The following is a 13,518-nucleotide window of genomic DNA, read 5'->3' as shown; positions in this document are numbered from 1 at the left end:
AATCGGTTACAAAATTAAGTGCGGAAAAATACATAGAAAATATGATTGAAAGACTTAAACAACTTCATCCTCGAATCGTTCACGCAATCCACCGATTCCGTTCTCCCTCAATACACATTCCCAAGCTGCCAAGAACCTTCCTGCCACCATAACTATTTTCCTGCACATATAAAACATAAAGGAATGAGCCTAATGCCCAGCAAGGAAAATCTACTACAAGCATGAACAAAATCATACACATAAACTATGAACATATATCATATACTATAACACATTTATCACAATTCTAACCCATGTACATGGTGACTATTGGGGTTTGCTAACTAAGCAACTATAAGCCATAATGAGGTTTGATAGTTAAGCAACTATAAGCCCAACAAACATATAACTATTGGGGTTTGCTATATAGCAACTATAAGCCCCAAAACATAAATGTGATAGGGTTTGCTATATAACAACTATAATCCCCAAACATACATATATCATACACATAAAATCATACTATAGAATAATCATAGCACATAACACATAAGTACTATCCTATTTTCCTTACCAAAAATACCGGGATGATGAGAACAAGGTCAGGATTTTGGAACACTCCTAAAACCATAATTGGGAAAGGTGAGTATTCTAAAAGAAAAAGATGAAAAGAATGAACTAAATCATCGGGAAGATACATACCAACAAGAACCTCAAGTTCAAAGAACTTAGATGCCTAACCAAGAATAAAGAATACTGAGTTAGGAAATTGAGTAGAGAAAAACTATAACAACTTAACAAAACATTACCGAAAGGAACAAGAATTAGGAATACCTTGAATGCTTCTATGACCAAACTACTCCTCGAAACCGAAATATACTATGAACCTTACTTCCCAAGTGTTTAGTATGCTTAAGATGATAAAGCTTATAACCCCAACCCAAGTGTTTAACACTCTAAAGTAATCCTAGCATCTTGTAGGCTCTGAACTCAGCTTGATGAATGAAGAAATGGCTGGGTAGTAGGTTCTATTTATAGAGTTCAAGAATGAAAAGATCTTCATTTAGCTTGAATAAAATAATGGCTTCTTAATTGAAAAACATTTGAATAATCGTTCAGCAGAGGCTGAAGACTCGGTCAAAAAGATTATGGAATTATCAAGAGGTTAAGGATTAAAATGAGCTTGGTTTCAAAATCATTCAAAATTTATGCCCTAGGGCCGATATATTGCCTACCATAGGCGATATATCGCTTGGGCCCATATGCCCGAGGCTCATCCAGGTGGTCGTGCGAAGTTACGTGTTTTTTGTATCCCCGTGTGGCGATATATCGCCCCTAGAGCTGCGATATATCGGCATACGCTGAAATATTATACACGTAATTACACTTTTTCAGCCTAATTTGAATTGAGTAAACAGCCTTGACTGAGTCTAATAACGATTTCAAAGCTGCTGGCAGACCCTAGAATTTTCAAATATTACTCTTAATAAAATATTCCTAAAAATTACTTAATTTCTCATTAAAGATACACATGACAAGTGTTAATATCTTATTGGTCTATCTAAACCATATAGTATAATAATTATCATCTTCATAATTAGTCATATTAATCAAACCTTAGGTTATAATTAATATTCTTAAACTATAGGTTAAACTTATAAAATCTACAAGTGTTGCTACGAGTGTCCAACTAAGTCCCGACTTGAACCAAAATCCACAGTCATAAACATACTACAACTATTACTAGCTATTACTATTACTACTACTACTATCTAACTAGCTAAGTAAAGTTCTTGGACTCTACAATTCTCCCCTACTAAAAAGAATTTTGTCCTCGAAATTTTCTTACCAAATAATTTCGGATACCGGCCTCGCATGTCTTCATCCAACTCCCACGTTGCCTCCTGTTCAGAACTATTACTCCATTGGACTTTGACTACTGGAATACTCTTGGACCGTAACTACTTCATCCCTCTATCTAGGATGCTAACCGTTCATTCCTCGTAACTCAAGTCCTTCTGGAGTGCTATCGTATCGTACTTGAGGATGTGAGATGGGTTTGACACATACTTGCATAGCATTGAGATGTGGAACATGTTGCGGCTATCTGCTAGGGCTAGCAGTAGGGCTAATCTATACACAACTACTCCCACTTTGTCCAATATCTCAAAAAGACCTATAAACTGGGGACTATGTTCGCCTTTCTTCCCAAACCGCTTCACACCTTTCATAGGAGATATCTTCAGGAAGACTTGATCTCCGACTTTGAATTCCACATCGCGTCGCTTGGCATCCGCATAGCTTTTCTGACGGCTTTGAGCAGCAAGCATATGCTGTCTAATTAGCGCTACTGCTTCTTGAGCTTTTCTAACAGCTTCGGGACCGAGAAGCTGCCTTTCTCCTACTTCGTCCCAATGCAATGGTGATCGACACCTTCTTCCATAAAGCAACTCATAAGGTGCCATGCCGATCGTTGACTGGTAGCTATTGTTGTTAGAGAACTTTATCAGCCACAAGTACTTATTCCATTATCCTCCGAAATCAAGTACACAAGCACGTAGCATATCCTCTAAAATCTGTATCGTATGCTTGGACTGCCCGTCTGTCTGAGGATGAAAAGCTGGACTAAGACTTAACTTAGTACCCATGGCTTGCTGTAAACTTCCCCAAAATCTTGATGTAAACACTGATCCTCTATCCGACACTATTGTCTTGGGGATTCCATGCAACCGTACTATCTCTTGGACATATATGTTTGCGTACTGATTCGCTGTGTATGATGTCTTAATAGGCATGAAATGAGCGGACTTGGTTAGTCTATCTATTACTACCCAAGACGAATCATGCTGCTTACTTGTTCGTGGCAAACTTGTCACAAAATCCACAGCTATATCGTCCCACTTCCATTCTGGTACGCTAAGCGGTTGCAATAAGCCTACAGGCCGCTGATGCTCTGCTTTCACTTGCCGGCATACTAGACACTTAGACACAAATTCTTCTATGTCCTTATTCATCCCAGGCCACCAATACATTGCCTTGATGTCATGAGTCATCTTGGTTGACCTTGGGTTAACTGAGTACGGGGTACTGTGCACTTCTTCTAGAATCGCCATCTTAATCCTTTGATTATCTGTCACACATACCCAATCCTTATATCTTAATGACTCTTAACCTGATATTGAGAAATCTGTGGCCTTGCCTTCTCGGACTGCATCCATATGTGCTGCTAGTGTGTCGTCATGTCCTTGCCTAATCCGTATATATTCTACTAGATTTGACTGGATATACAAATTAGCCAGCTTACCGACAACTATTTCTATTCCGGCACTGATCAACTCCTGTTGTAGTGGCTTTTCTATTCTTGCTAGTTCTTCTAAACTTCCATAACTCTTCCTAATTAGCGCATCGGCAACTACGTTTGCCTTTCCCGGGTGGTATAAGATTTCACAGTTGTAATCCTTTACTAGCTCTAATCACATGCGCTACCTCATGTTAAGCTCCTTCTGAGTAAAGAAGTACTTTAAACTTTTGTGGTTCGTATAAATCTCGCACCATTCTTCGTAAAGATAATGGCGCCAGTTTTTTAACGCAAAGACCATTGCTGCCAACTCCATATCGTGAGTTGAGTAGCGTTGCTCGTACTCCTTCAGCTGCCTTGAGGCGTAGGCTATCACCTTGTCAATCTGCATCAGCACACAACCCAACCCTTGCTTCGAGGCATTGCAGTAGACTATGAACTTATCATTGAGTGTCGGTACACAGAGTACTGGTGCTGAGCACAACTTGTCCTTAAGCAACTGGAAGCTTTCTTCACATCAATTATTCCAGTTGAATCTTTGCTATTTCCGGGTCAGGTTGGTGAGTGGAGTGGCTATCTTAGAAAATCCCTCTACAAACCTCCTATAATAACCTGCTAATCCCAGAAAGCTTATCACTTCGGATGCGTTCTTTGGTTTTGGCCAATCCTTCACGGCTTCTACCTTTGATGGGTCTACTGCAACTCTATCCTTGGATATAATGTGCCCGTGGAACGCCACTTGCGAAAGCCAAAATTTGCATTTCTTGAACTTTGCGTAGAGTTGATGCTCCTTTAGTCGTGACAAAATCTATCTCAAGTGTTCCTCGTGCTCTACTTCATCCTTGGAGTATACTAAGATGTCGTCGATGAATACTACGACGAATTTATCCAAGTAGTCCTTGAAGACCCTATTCATCAAGTTCATAAACACGGCTCGTGCGTTGGTAAGATCAAAAGACATAACCAAGAACTCGTAATGCCCATAACGAGTCCTAAAAGTTGTCTTAGGAATATCTTCTCCCCGCACCTTGAGATGATGGTACCCGGACCGTAAATCAATCTTTGAAAATACGGTCGCACCTTGGAGTTGATCAAACAAGTCGTCAATCTGGGGTAGTGGGTACTTATTCTTAATGGTTACTTTATTCAGCTCACGGTAGTCTATGCACATCCACATGCTTCCATCCTTTTTCTTCACAAATATCACCGGTGCTCCCCATGGCGAATGGCTTGGCCTAATAAAACCCAAGTCTAGGAGTTCTTGTAGTTGCGTCTTTAACTCCTTGAGTTCCGTAGGTGCCATCCGGTATGGTAACTTGGAGATAGGATCGGTGCCTGGTACTATTTCTATTGTGAAGTCAATTTCCTGAGTCAGCGGCAACCCTTACAAGTCAACGGGAAATACCTTTGGGAATTCTCTTACAATACGGACGTCTTCAACCTTAAGTGGTGTTTCCTTTACCACACCCGTGATGCTGGCTAAGAATGTTTCACACCCTTTTTCTATCATTCTTTGGGCCTTGAGAGATGATATTAACGGTGTACGTAGTCCGGAAACTTGTCCCATGAAGCATAATTTTTGGCCGTTAGGAGTCTCGAACATCACCTTCTTGCGTTTGTAGTCGATGGTCGCGCCATGCTTTGCTAGCCAGTCCATGCCCAGTATCACGTCGAAGTCCTTGATCTCTAGTTTTATCAGGTCTCCTTCTAGTTCTACGTCCTCAATCTTGATCGGTACGCCTCGTACTATCCGTGATAATAGAACTACTTTGCCCGAAGGCAACTCAGTTACAAACCTAGTTCTAAATCTTTCACAAGGTTTGTCTAGATTTTGTATCATTCCTAACTTGATATATGAATGAGTGGCTCCCGAATCAAATAATACAGAACATATATTATTGAGGATAGAAACCTGACCTGTCCTCTCCTTGGGTTAAGGCAAAAACCCTGGCAGGAACCATCTTATCTTCCTTTTTCCCTTCTGTCTTGAGCTGAGGACATTCTTTCTTTCAGTGCCCCTCTTGACCACAGTTGTAACATCCTTTGGTATTTGCCCAGCATTCCCCAGGATGTTTCCTTTGGCACTTAGCACATGGCGGGGTACTCTACATAACCCGATCTACTTCCTCCATTATTTGTCCGTGCCCTTTTATCGCTGTCAGACTGTTTGTTGTCAGGATGCCTTCTTTTCTGACCGTTGTTGTTGTTTTTGCTGGACTGATTGTTGTTGTTGTGGTTGTTGTTCCGACTTGTCTGAGATTGACCATGCTGTCTAGGTTCAGGCTTACTGGCTTCTTCTTTACTAACGTTAGCCTGCAGCCTTTCTACTTCTATTGCCATCTCTAGAACGTCGGTATAAGTAGTGTTTCCTGGGTTTGCTAATTTAACCCCTAGCTCGATCTTCGGTCGAAGTCCTCTAACGAACTTAGACACCCTCAGATAGTCAGTTGGAACCATTTCTGGTGCGAACTTAGCCAAACGGTCAAACTGTTGAGCATACTCTGCCACTGATAAACTTCCTTGCTTAAGGCCAGCGAACTCCTCAACTCTTGAAGCGAGTACAACCGAATTATAGTACTTTTTGTGGAACAGCTCCACAAATTCGGTCCAAGTCATAGTGGCAACATCATGCGTTTGTTGGACCAAATCCCACCATATTCTGGCATCTTTCTTGAGCAAAGACGAAACGCAGGATATGCGGTCCGTGTTGCTGAGGTTCATGTGCATCCCGATTGGCTCTACGTTTCTTAGCCAATCTTGGACCATTCTAAAATTATACCATTAAAAACTACTATACTAATCATAAGAAAACATACATATGAAATAACCATGACTTTATTATAAACTGTAAAGCAAAAGATAAATACATAAAAATACGGTTAGGGTATGGGATCCCATTGTTTTGAAAATAAAACATAACATAACTTAAACAAATCGGTTACAAAATTAAGTGCGGAAAAATACATAGAAAATATGATTGAAAGACTTAAACAACTTCATCCTCGAATCGTTCACGCAGTCCACCAATTCCGTTCTCCCTCAATACACATTCCCAAGCTGCCAAGAACCTTCCCGCCACCATAACTATTTTCCTGCACATATAAAACATAAAGGAATGAGCCTAAAGCCCAGCAAGGAAAATCTACTACAAGCATGAACAGAATCATACACATAAACTATGAACATATATCATATACTATAACACATATATCACAATTCTAACCCATGTACATGGTGACTATTGGGGTTTGCTAACTAAGCAACTATAAGCCTCGAACTATAATGAGGTTTGCTAGTTAAGCAACTATAAGCCCCAAAAACATATAACTATTGGGGTTTGCTAGATACCTACTATAAGCCCCAAAACATAAATGTGATAGGGTTTGCTATATAACAACTATAATCCCCAAACATACATATATCATACACATAAAATCATACTATACAATAATCATAGCACATAACACATAAGTACTATCCTATTTTCCTTGCCAAAAATACTGGGATGATGAGAACAAGGTCAGGATTTTGGAACACTCATAAAACCATAATTGAGAAAGGTGAGTATTCTAATAGAAAAAGATGAAAAGAATGAACTAAACCATTCAGAAGATACTTACCATCAAAAACCTCAAGTACAAAGAACTTAGATACCTAACCAAGAATGAAGAATACTGAGTTAGGAAATTGAGTAGAGAAAAACTATAAGAACTTAATGAAACATTACTGAAAGGAACTAGAATTAGGAATACCTTGAATGCTTCCATGACTGAACTACACCTCGAAACCGAAATATACTATGAACCTTACTTCCCAAGTGTTTAGTATGCTTAAGATGATAAAGCTTATAACCCCAACCCAAGTGTTTAACACTCTAAAGTAGTCCTAGCAGCTTGTAGGCTCTGAACTCAGCTTGATGAATGAAGAAATGGCTGGGTACTAGGTCCTATTTATAGAGTTCAAGAATGAAAAGATCTTCATTTAGCTTGAATAAAATAATGGCATCTTAATTGAAAAACATTTGAATAATCGTTCAGCAAAGGCTGAAGACTCAATCAAAAAGATTCTAGACTTATCAAGAGGTTAAGGATTAAAATGAGCTCGGTTTCAAAATCATTCAAAATTTATGCCTTAGGGCCGATATATCGCCTACCATAGGCGATATATCACCTGGGCCCATATCCTCAAGGCTCATCGAGGTGGTCGTGCGAAGTTACATGTTTTTCGTATCCTCGTGTGGCGATATATCGCCCCCTAGTGTTGCGATATATCAGCATACACTGAAATATTATACACGTAATTACACTTTTTCAGCCTAATTTGAATTCAGTAAACAACCTTGACTGAGTCTAATAACGATTTCAAAGTTGCTGGCAGACCCTAGGATTTTCAAACATTACTCTTAATAAACTATTCCTAAAAAATACTTAATTTCTCATTAAACATACACATGACAAGTGTTGATATCTTATTGGGTCTATCTAAAACTTATAGTATAATAATTATCATCTTCATAATCAGTCATATTAATCAAACCTTAGGTTATAATTAATATTCTTAAATTATAGGTTAAACTTATAAATTATACAAGTGTGACTACGAGTGTCCAACTAATTCCCAGCTTGAACCAAATTCCATAGTCATAAACATACTACAACTACTACTAGCTATTAATATTACTACTACTATCTAACTAGCTAAGTAAAGTTCTTGGAATCTACAGCCCACTTCCTGCCTGTCAAGACTATGTACACAGTAGACCAGTATGCAAACATCTATGTACAAGAAATAGTACGACTGCATGGAATCCCTAAGACCATAGTATCCGATAGAGGATCGGTGTTTACATCGAGATTTTGGGGAAGCTTGCAGAAAGCCATGGGTACCAAGTTAAGTCTTAGTACGACATTTCATCCTTAAACCGACGGTCAGTCGGAGCATACCATACAGATTTTAGAAGATATGTTGCGCGCTTGTGTACATGACTTCGGAGGATCATGGGGTAAGTATTTACCACTGATAGAATTCTCCTACAACAATAGCTACCAGTCAACAATCGAGATGGCAACCTGATGAGTTATTTTATGGAAGGAGGCGTCGATCGTCGTTACATTGGGACGAGGTAGGAGAAAGGAAAATTCTTGGACCCGAGGCTGTTAGAGAGTCTCAAGAAGAAGTAGCGCTAATTAGAAAGCGTATGCTCACTGCTCAAAGCTGACAGAAAATTTATGCGGATGCCAAGCGTCATGATGTGGAATTCAAAGTCGGAGATCATGTTTTCTTAAAGATATCTCCTATGAAAGGTGTGAAGTAGTTTGGGAAGAAAGGCAAACTTAGTCCCCAGTTTATAGGTCCTTTTGAGATATTGGACAAGGTGAGAACAGTTGCATATAGATTAGCCCTACCGCCAGCTCTAGTAGATAGGCACAATGTGTTTCACATCTCGATGTTGCGTAGATATGTGTCAGACCCATCTCACATCCTCAAGTACGATACGATAGCACTCTAGAAAGACTTAAGTTACGAGGAATGATCGGTTAGCATCCTAGATAGAAGGATGAAGGATTTATGGTCTAAGAGTATTCTGATAGTCAAGGTACTATGGAGTAGTAGTTCTGAATGGGAGGCAACGTGGGAGTTGGAGGAAGACATGTTGGCATGGTTTCCGGAATTATTTGGTAAGTAAATTTCATGGACAAAATTCTTGTTAGTAGGGGAGAATTGTGATGTCCTAGAATTTTACTTAGCTAGATAGTAGTATTAGTTAGTAATAGTTTGTAGTATGTTAGTTTCCATGGATTTTGGTTCAAGTCGGGACTTAGTTTGAAACTCATAGCAACAGTTATGGATTTTATAAGTTTAACCTATAGTTTAGAAATATTAATTATAACATAAGGTTTAATTAATATTGCTGGTCCTAGAAATATTATTTATTATAACCTAAGGTTTAGATATAATTATTAAGAATGCGACACTTGTCATAATCATATTTATTAAGGATTTACGTATTTTTGATGAATAGTTTAAATAAAAGAAAGATCTAGAAGCTTTAGAACCTTCCAGTAACTGTTAGGATCACGTTTTGACTCAGTCAAAGTTATTTAATCAATTAAAAATATGTTGAAAAAGTGCAAATACATGTTTGATATATCAACGTATGCCGATATATCGCAGCTATAGGGGCCAATATATCGCCTAGGGTAGGCGATATATCACCCCTGGTGCATTTTTTTTAAAGTTTGTGGATTTTAAATTTCAAAACAGCCTTAACCACTTGGACCTGCCTTTGAACGATTTTGACTGAGTTCTGGGCGTTTGTTGAACAAAAATTCAAATCTTTTTCATTTTTTATTTATTTATTTATTCAAATTAAAAGGGGTTAGTTTCACTCCTTGAACTCTATAAATAGGACCTAGTACTCAGGCATTTTCTCCATTCTTCAAGTATTCTTCCAAGCCTTCAAGTTGCTAAGGTTACTATAGAGAGAAACACTTGGGTTTTGGGTTAAAAGTTTTTCCAGTCTAAGCTTTTTTAAACACTTGGGAAGTGAGATATAGAGTTATTTCATTATCGAGGTACAGATCAAGTCATAAGTTCATTCAAGGTATTCTTATCCTTAAGTTCAATTGTTCATGGTTCTTTAGTTTTCTTTTATTTTATTTAAGATCCTAACTCTTGTTTATGATTCTTGATTAGGTGTTCTAGTTTCTTGAAACTTAACGTTCTTTTCGGCAAGTTTCTACTCGGATGGTTTAGTTTTCTTTTCATCTCTTTTCTTTAGAAACTCACCATTCTTACTGTTGGTTTTAGGAGTGTTCCAAATCCCGTTCTTGTCTCCATATCCCAGTTTTTGGTAAGGAAAATAGGTTAGATTATATGTGTTTATATGTTTATGTTATGATATGTTTTATGCTATGTTATGTATATGTATAAATATGTTGTAGTCCTTGGGCATATGACTTGCTTAGATAGCAAACCCCAAGAATATGTTTTGGTAGTCGCTTGGGCATATGACTTTCTTAGATAGCAAGCCCCAAGAGTTTTTATCATTTTCATGGTTTAGAGTTATGATTTACCCTACCTCGATTAGTAGACAGAGGACCTAGATGGGTTATCATATACTACCTTGTGATCTAACCTACCTCGATTAGTAGACTGAGGACCTGGATGGTTTTATCACATGCCACGTTAATGAGTTAATGACCATTAATATTGTAGTCATATATGATATATGTTTTTTTTTATAGTCATATGTTTTATAGTATATGTATATGATATAGTTTTGTGTTTATGATTTATGATATATGTTGCTAGTAGATTTTCCTTGCTGGGCATTAGGCTCATTCCTTTATTTTTAGAATGATGCAGGAAAATGAATATGGAAGGCGGGAAAGATTCGTGGCAGCTTGGCATGTGTGTTGAGCATGAATGGATTGAATGGACTGATGGAAGCTCGAGGATAAAGTCTTTTGTTTTATGTCTTTATGTATTTCCGAACTTAGTTCTTTAAACATTTGATTAAAGTTATGATGTTCTTATGTTTTTATGTACTAAAGAAAGGGTACCCATACCGTATTTTATATTTCATACTTTACTTTGTATTTGGCACAATATTTTGGGTTTTAATAATATAGTTATATTATTTCTTATATATGTTTCCAAAAATAGTAGATATGTCTTAGTAGTTTTTAATGGTCTGAAGTCTAGAATTAGTCGGGGCATTACACAATTTCAACTTCAAATTTTTTAGTTTACCAAAAAACATTCCAATCTTTTCCCACATGATTTTGTAACCTCCATACACCTCATGGGGTAAAAAACATGTTTTTAACAACCTTATTACATAACGACTATATGAAATTCAAACACAAATGTGTTACTCTCAATCTACACATTATTGGGTAATATTTAAGAGTTACAAATTTGTAACTGATTTTGTAACTCCAAAATATTTTAGATTTGAGCATACACACGTGTCCAATTTTGTAATTCTCTATAATATGTTACAAGGTGTGACAAATCATATTTGTGTGAAAATCACATTTTTTCACATTATGTAATCTAACATTATATTATTTAAAATAATATAACATTCCTTCACTTGATTAAATAATCAATTTTTGCAACACTTATTTAATCAATCAAACATTATTTTAAAATATAATATTCCCCCACTTTATTAAATAATCACTCTCTATAGAAACCTTTGCATTGGTGCATAAATATAAAATGTTTTTCGACTTGAATTTTACCATAGTGTAATTATCACAAAGTTTGTTGAAATTTTGGTTGTCAAAGCATTGAAATACTATTCATTGATAATAAACCGGTGATAACACGCACACCTTTGCTCTATTCACTTGAGACCTCAATGTCTCGCTTTTGCACCGTTAATGCCCATTTGCACATTCCATTCATAGACTTTTCTTGAGAACAACTTCCAATTCTTATGAGGGGTGGCACCACCCCTAGGTCTATATAGGTAGAACTCTTACAGTATTTGTTACCCTAATATACTTGTCTTTGCAATTGTTAAGATTATTTCTTTTGTTGATGTTGAACTGAGCTATATAATAGTAGTTGGATAGTATACTTAATATTCAAAAAATTTGACAGTGAAAATAAATATTTAATGACGAGTAGAGTAGTGGAAGCTATGCTACTATAATGCTTCCCATTTAAAAATTTTTGGTCTCTTGGGATCTTGCATGCAATTTATTTATTATAGTTATTATCATTATGTATTTGGGAAACATTGTGGTAGGACAATTTATTTTGGAAGTATTAGTGCGATTATTTTTTATTTTTAGAACATGGATAAGTTATAATTCTAATTTTTTATTTTACATATATAACCATGTATATTGTACTTATTTAGAACGTTCAACACATTTTAAAAAAATTCTAAATAGTTAACTATGCCAAACACAGGATTCAAAATAGCATTTTTCACACACGTATAAAAAAACAAACACGTTTGCAATAAGCAAGAATTTTGATAAATTATGTGGGAGTTTCTAAATATACATCGTCAAAGAAAAAAATTAGATTGTAGCTTATCTACGTAACATAAATAGGAATAGATTGCATCATTGTGTTGCCAAAAATCTAATATGTAAGTATACGCAATCTTTAAACAAGTAATATAGTGAAAATAGAGTATCGAACCCACGAGGATTGTTTACTAAGTACCAAAAATCAACTATTATTTCTAATCGGTCTAATGAAAATCAAGTTGCAGAATGTAATTAACTAACACTACACCAAAAACTACTTTCCACAACACATAATTATAAGTCTTTTGAAAATGTATTATAATATATACTATGTAAGAAGTGGTTGGTAAAGTAATAGAAATAAAATATATAAAAAAAGAACCAGCCTACCCCGATACTTTTTTCCCATTCTCCTTCTCCTCTCTTTCTCTTCCCTTCGCCTTAGCTGCCACTCCCGTAACCACCATCATCCTCAACTTCGACCACCTAACCACCATCCTCACAACCCTTTTTCTCCGAGCCAAGCTCCAAATCTCAGTCACTTGTGAACCCAACCCCCGAACCAAGTGATCCCAGGTGTGAGCCCACCTCTGCGTGCCTTCGACCCAGTGCGACTTCCGTTCGTGGGCCACCACCAGGCGCAATTCTGCACCCGTTCTGCTGTAGAGCCCTGAGTGTGCACCAAGCGAGGGCCTAGATTCCACAAGCCCAGGCGCAATTATGCACCTGTTCCGCTGTAGAGCCCCGTTTTTGATGTTCTAGAGAAAACAATCATCTTATAACCCTTCGGTCAGTACTACTTCCTCTCTCTTCTTTTTTATTTTCTCTCTTTATCTCATTCCATTTGGTTCTCGAGGAACTATGGAAATTGGTAAGTGAGAAAGGAAAAAAACTCAGACCTTTACGAGCTAAATCCAAATGCTCTTTCCCTTCTCTATGTTTCTTAGATATCTAACCCTCAATTACAGTTAATAGAGTTGGAAAATTTTATAATTCAATTCTCAATCTCAATTTCAATTTTAATTTGTATAATATATTTTGAGAAAATTTGAATAATAATAATAACAATAATAATAATTTTTTACTATTAATGTAGGATGAGAAGTTTGAGATTCAGAAAGAGACGTACATGGGTCAATAGTATAGTCTGATTTACTTTGCTCGTCTTCACATGTTGAGGACTATTCTCTATTCCCTTGCTCCTAATTGGAAACCTCATTTACCAAGTCCTTGGAAATTCTAAGA

This window comes from Humulus lupulus, chromosome 2 (genome assembly GCF_963169125.1).
Source record: "Humulus lupulus chromosome 2, drHumLupu1.1, whole genome shotgun sequence".
Classification (NCBI taxonomy): Eukaryota; Viridiplantae; Streptophyta; class Magnoliopsida; order Rosales; family Cannabaceae; genus Humulus; species Humulus lupulus.
The sequence above is the reverse complement of the archived record's forward strand: the minus strand, read 5'-3'. Positions refer to the sequence as shown.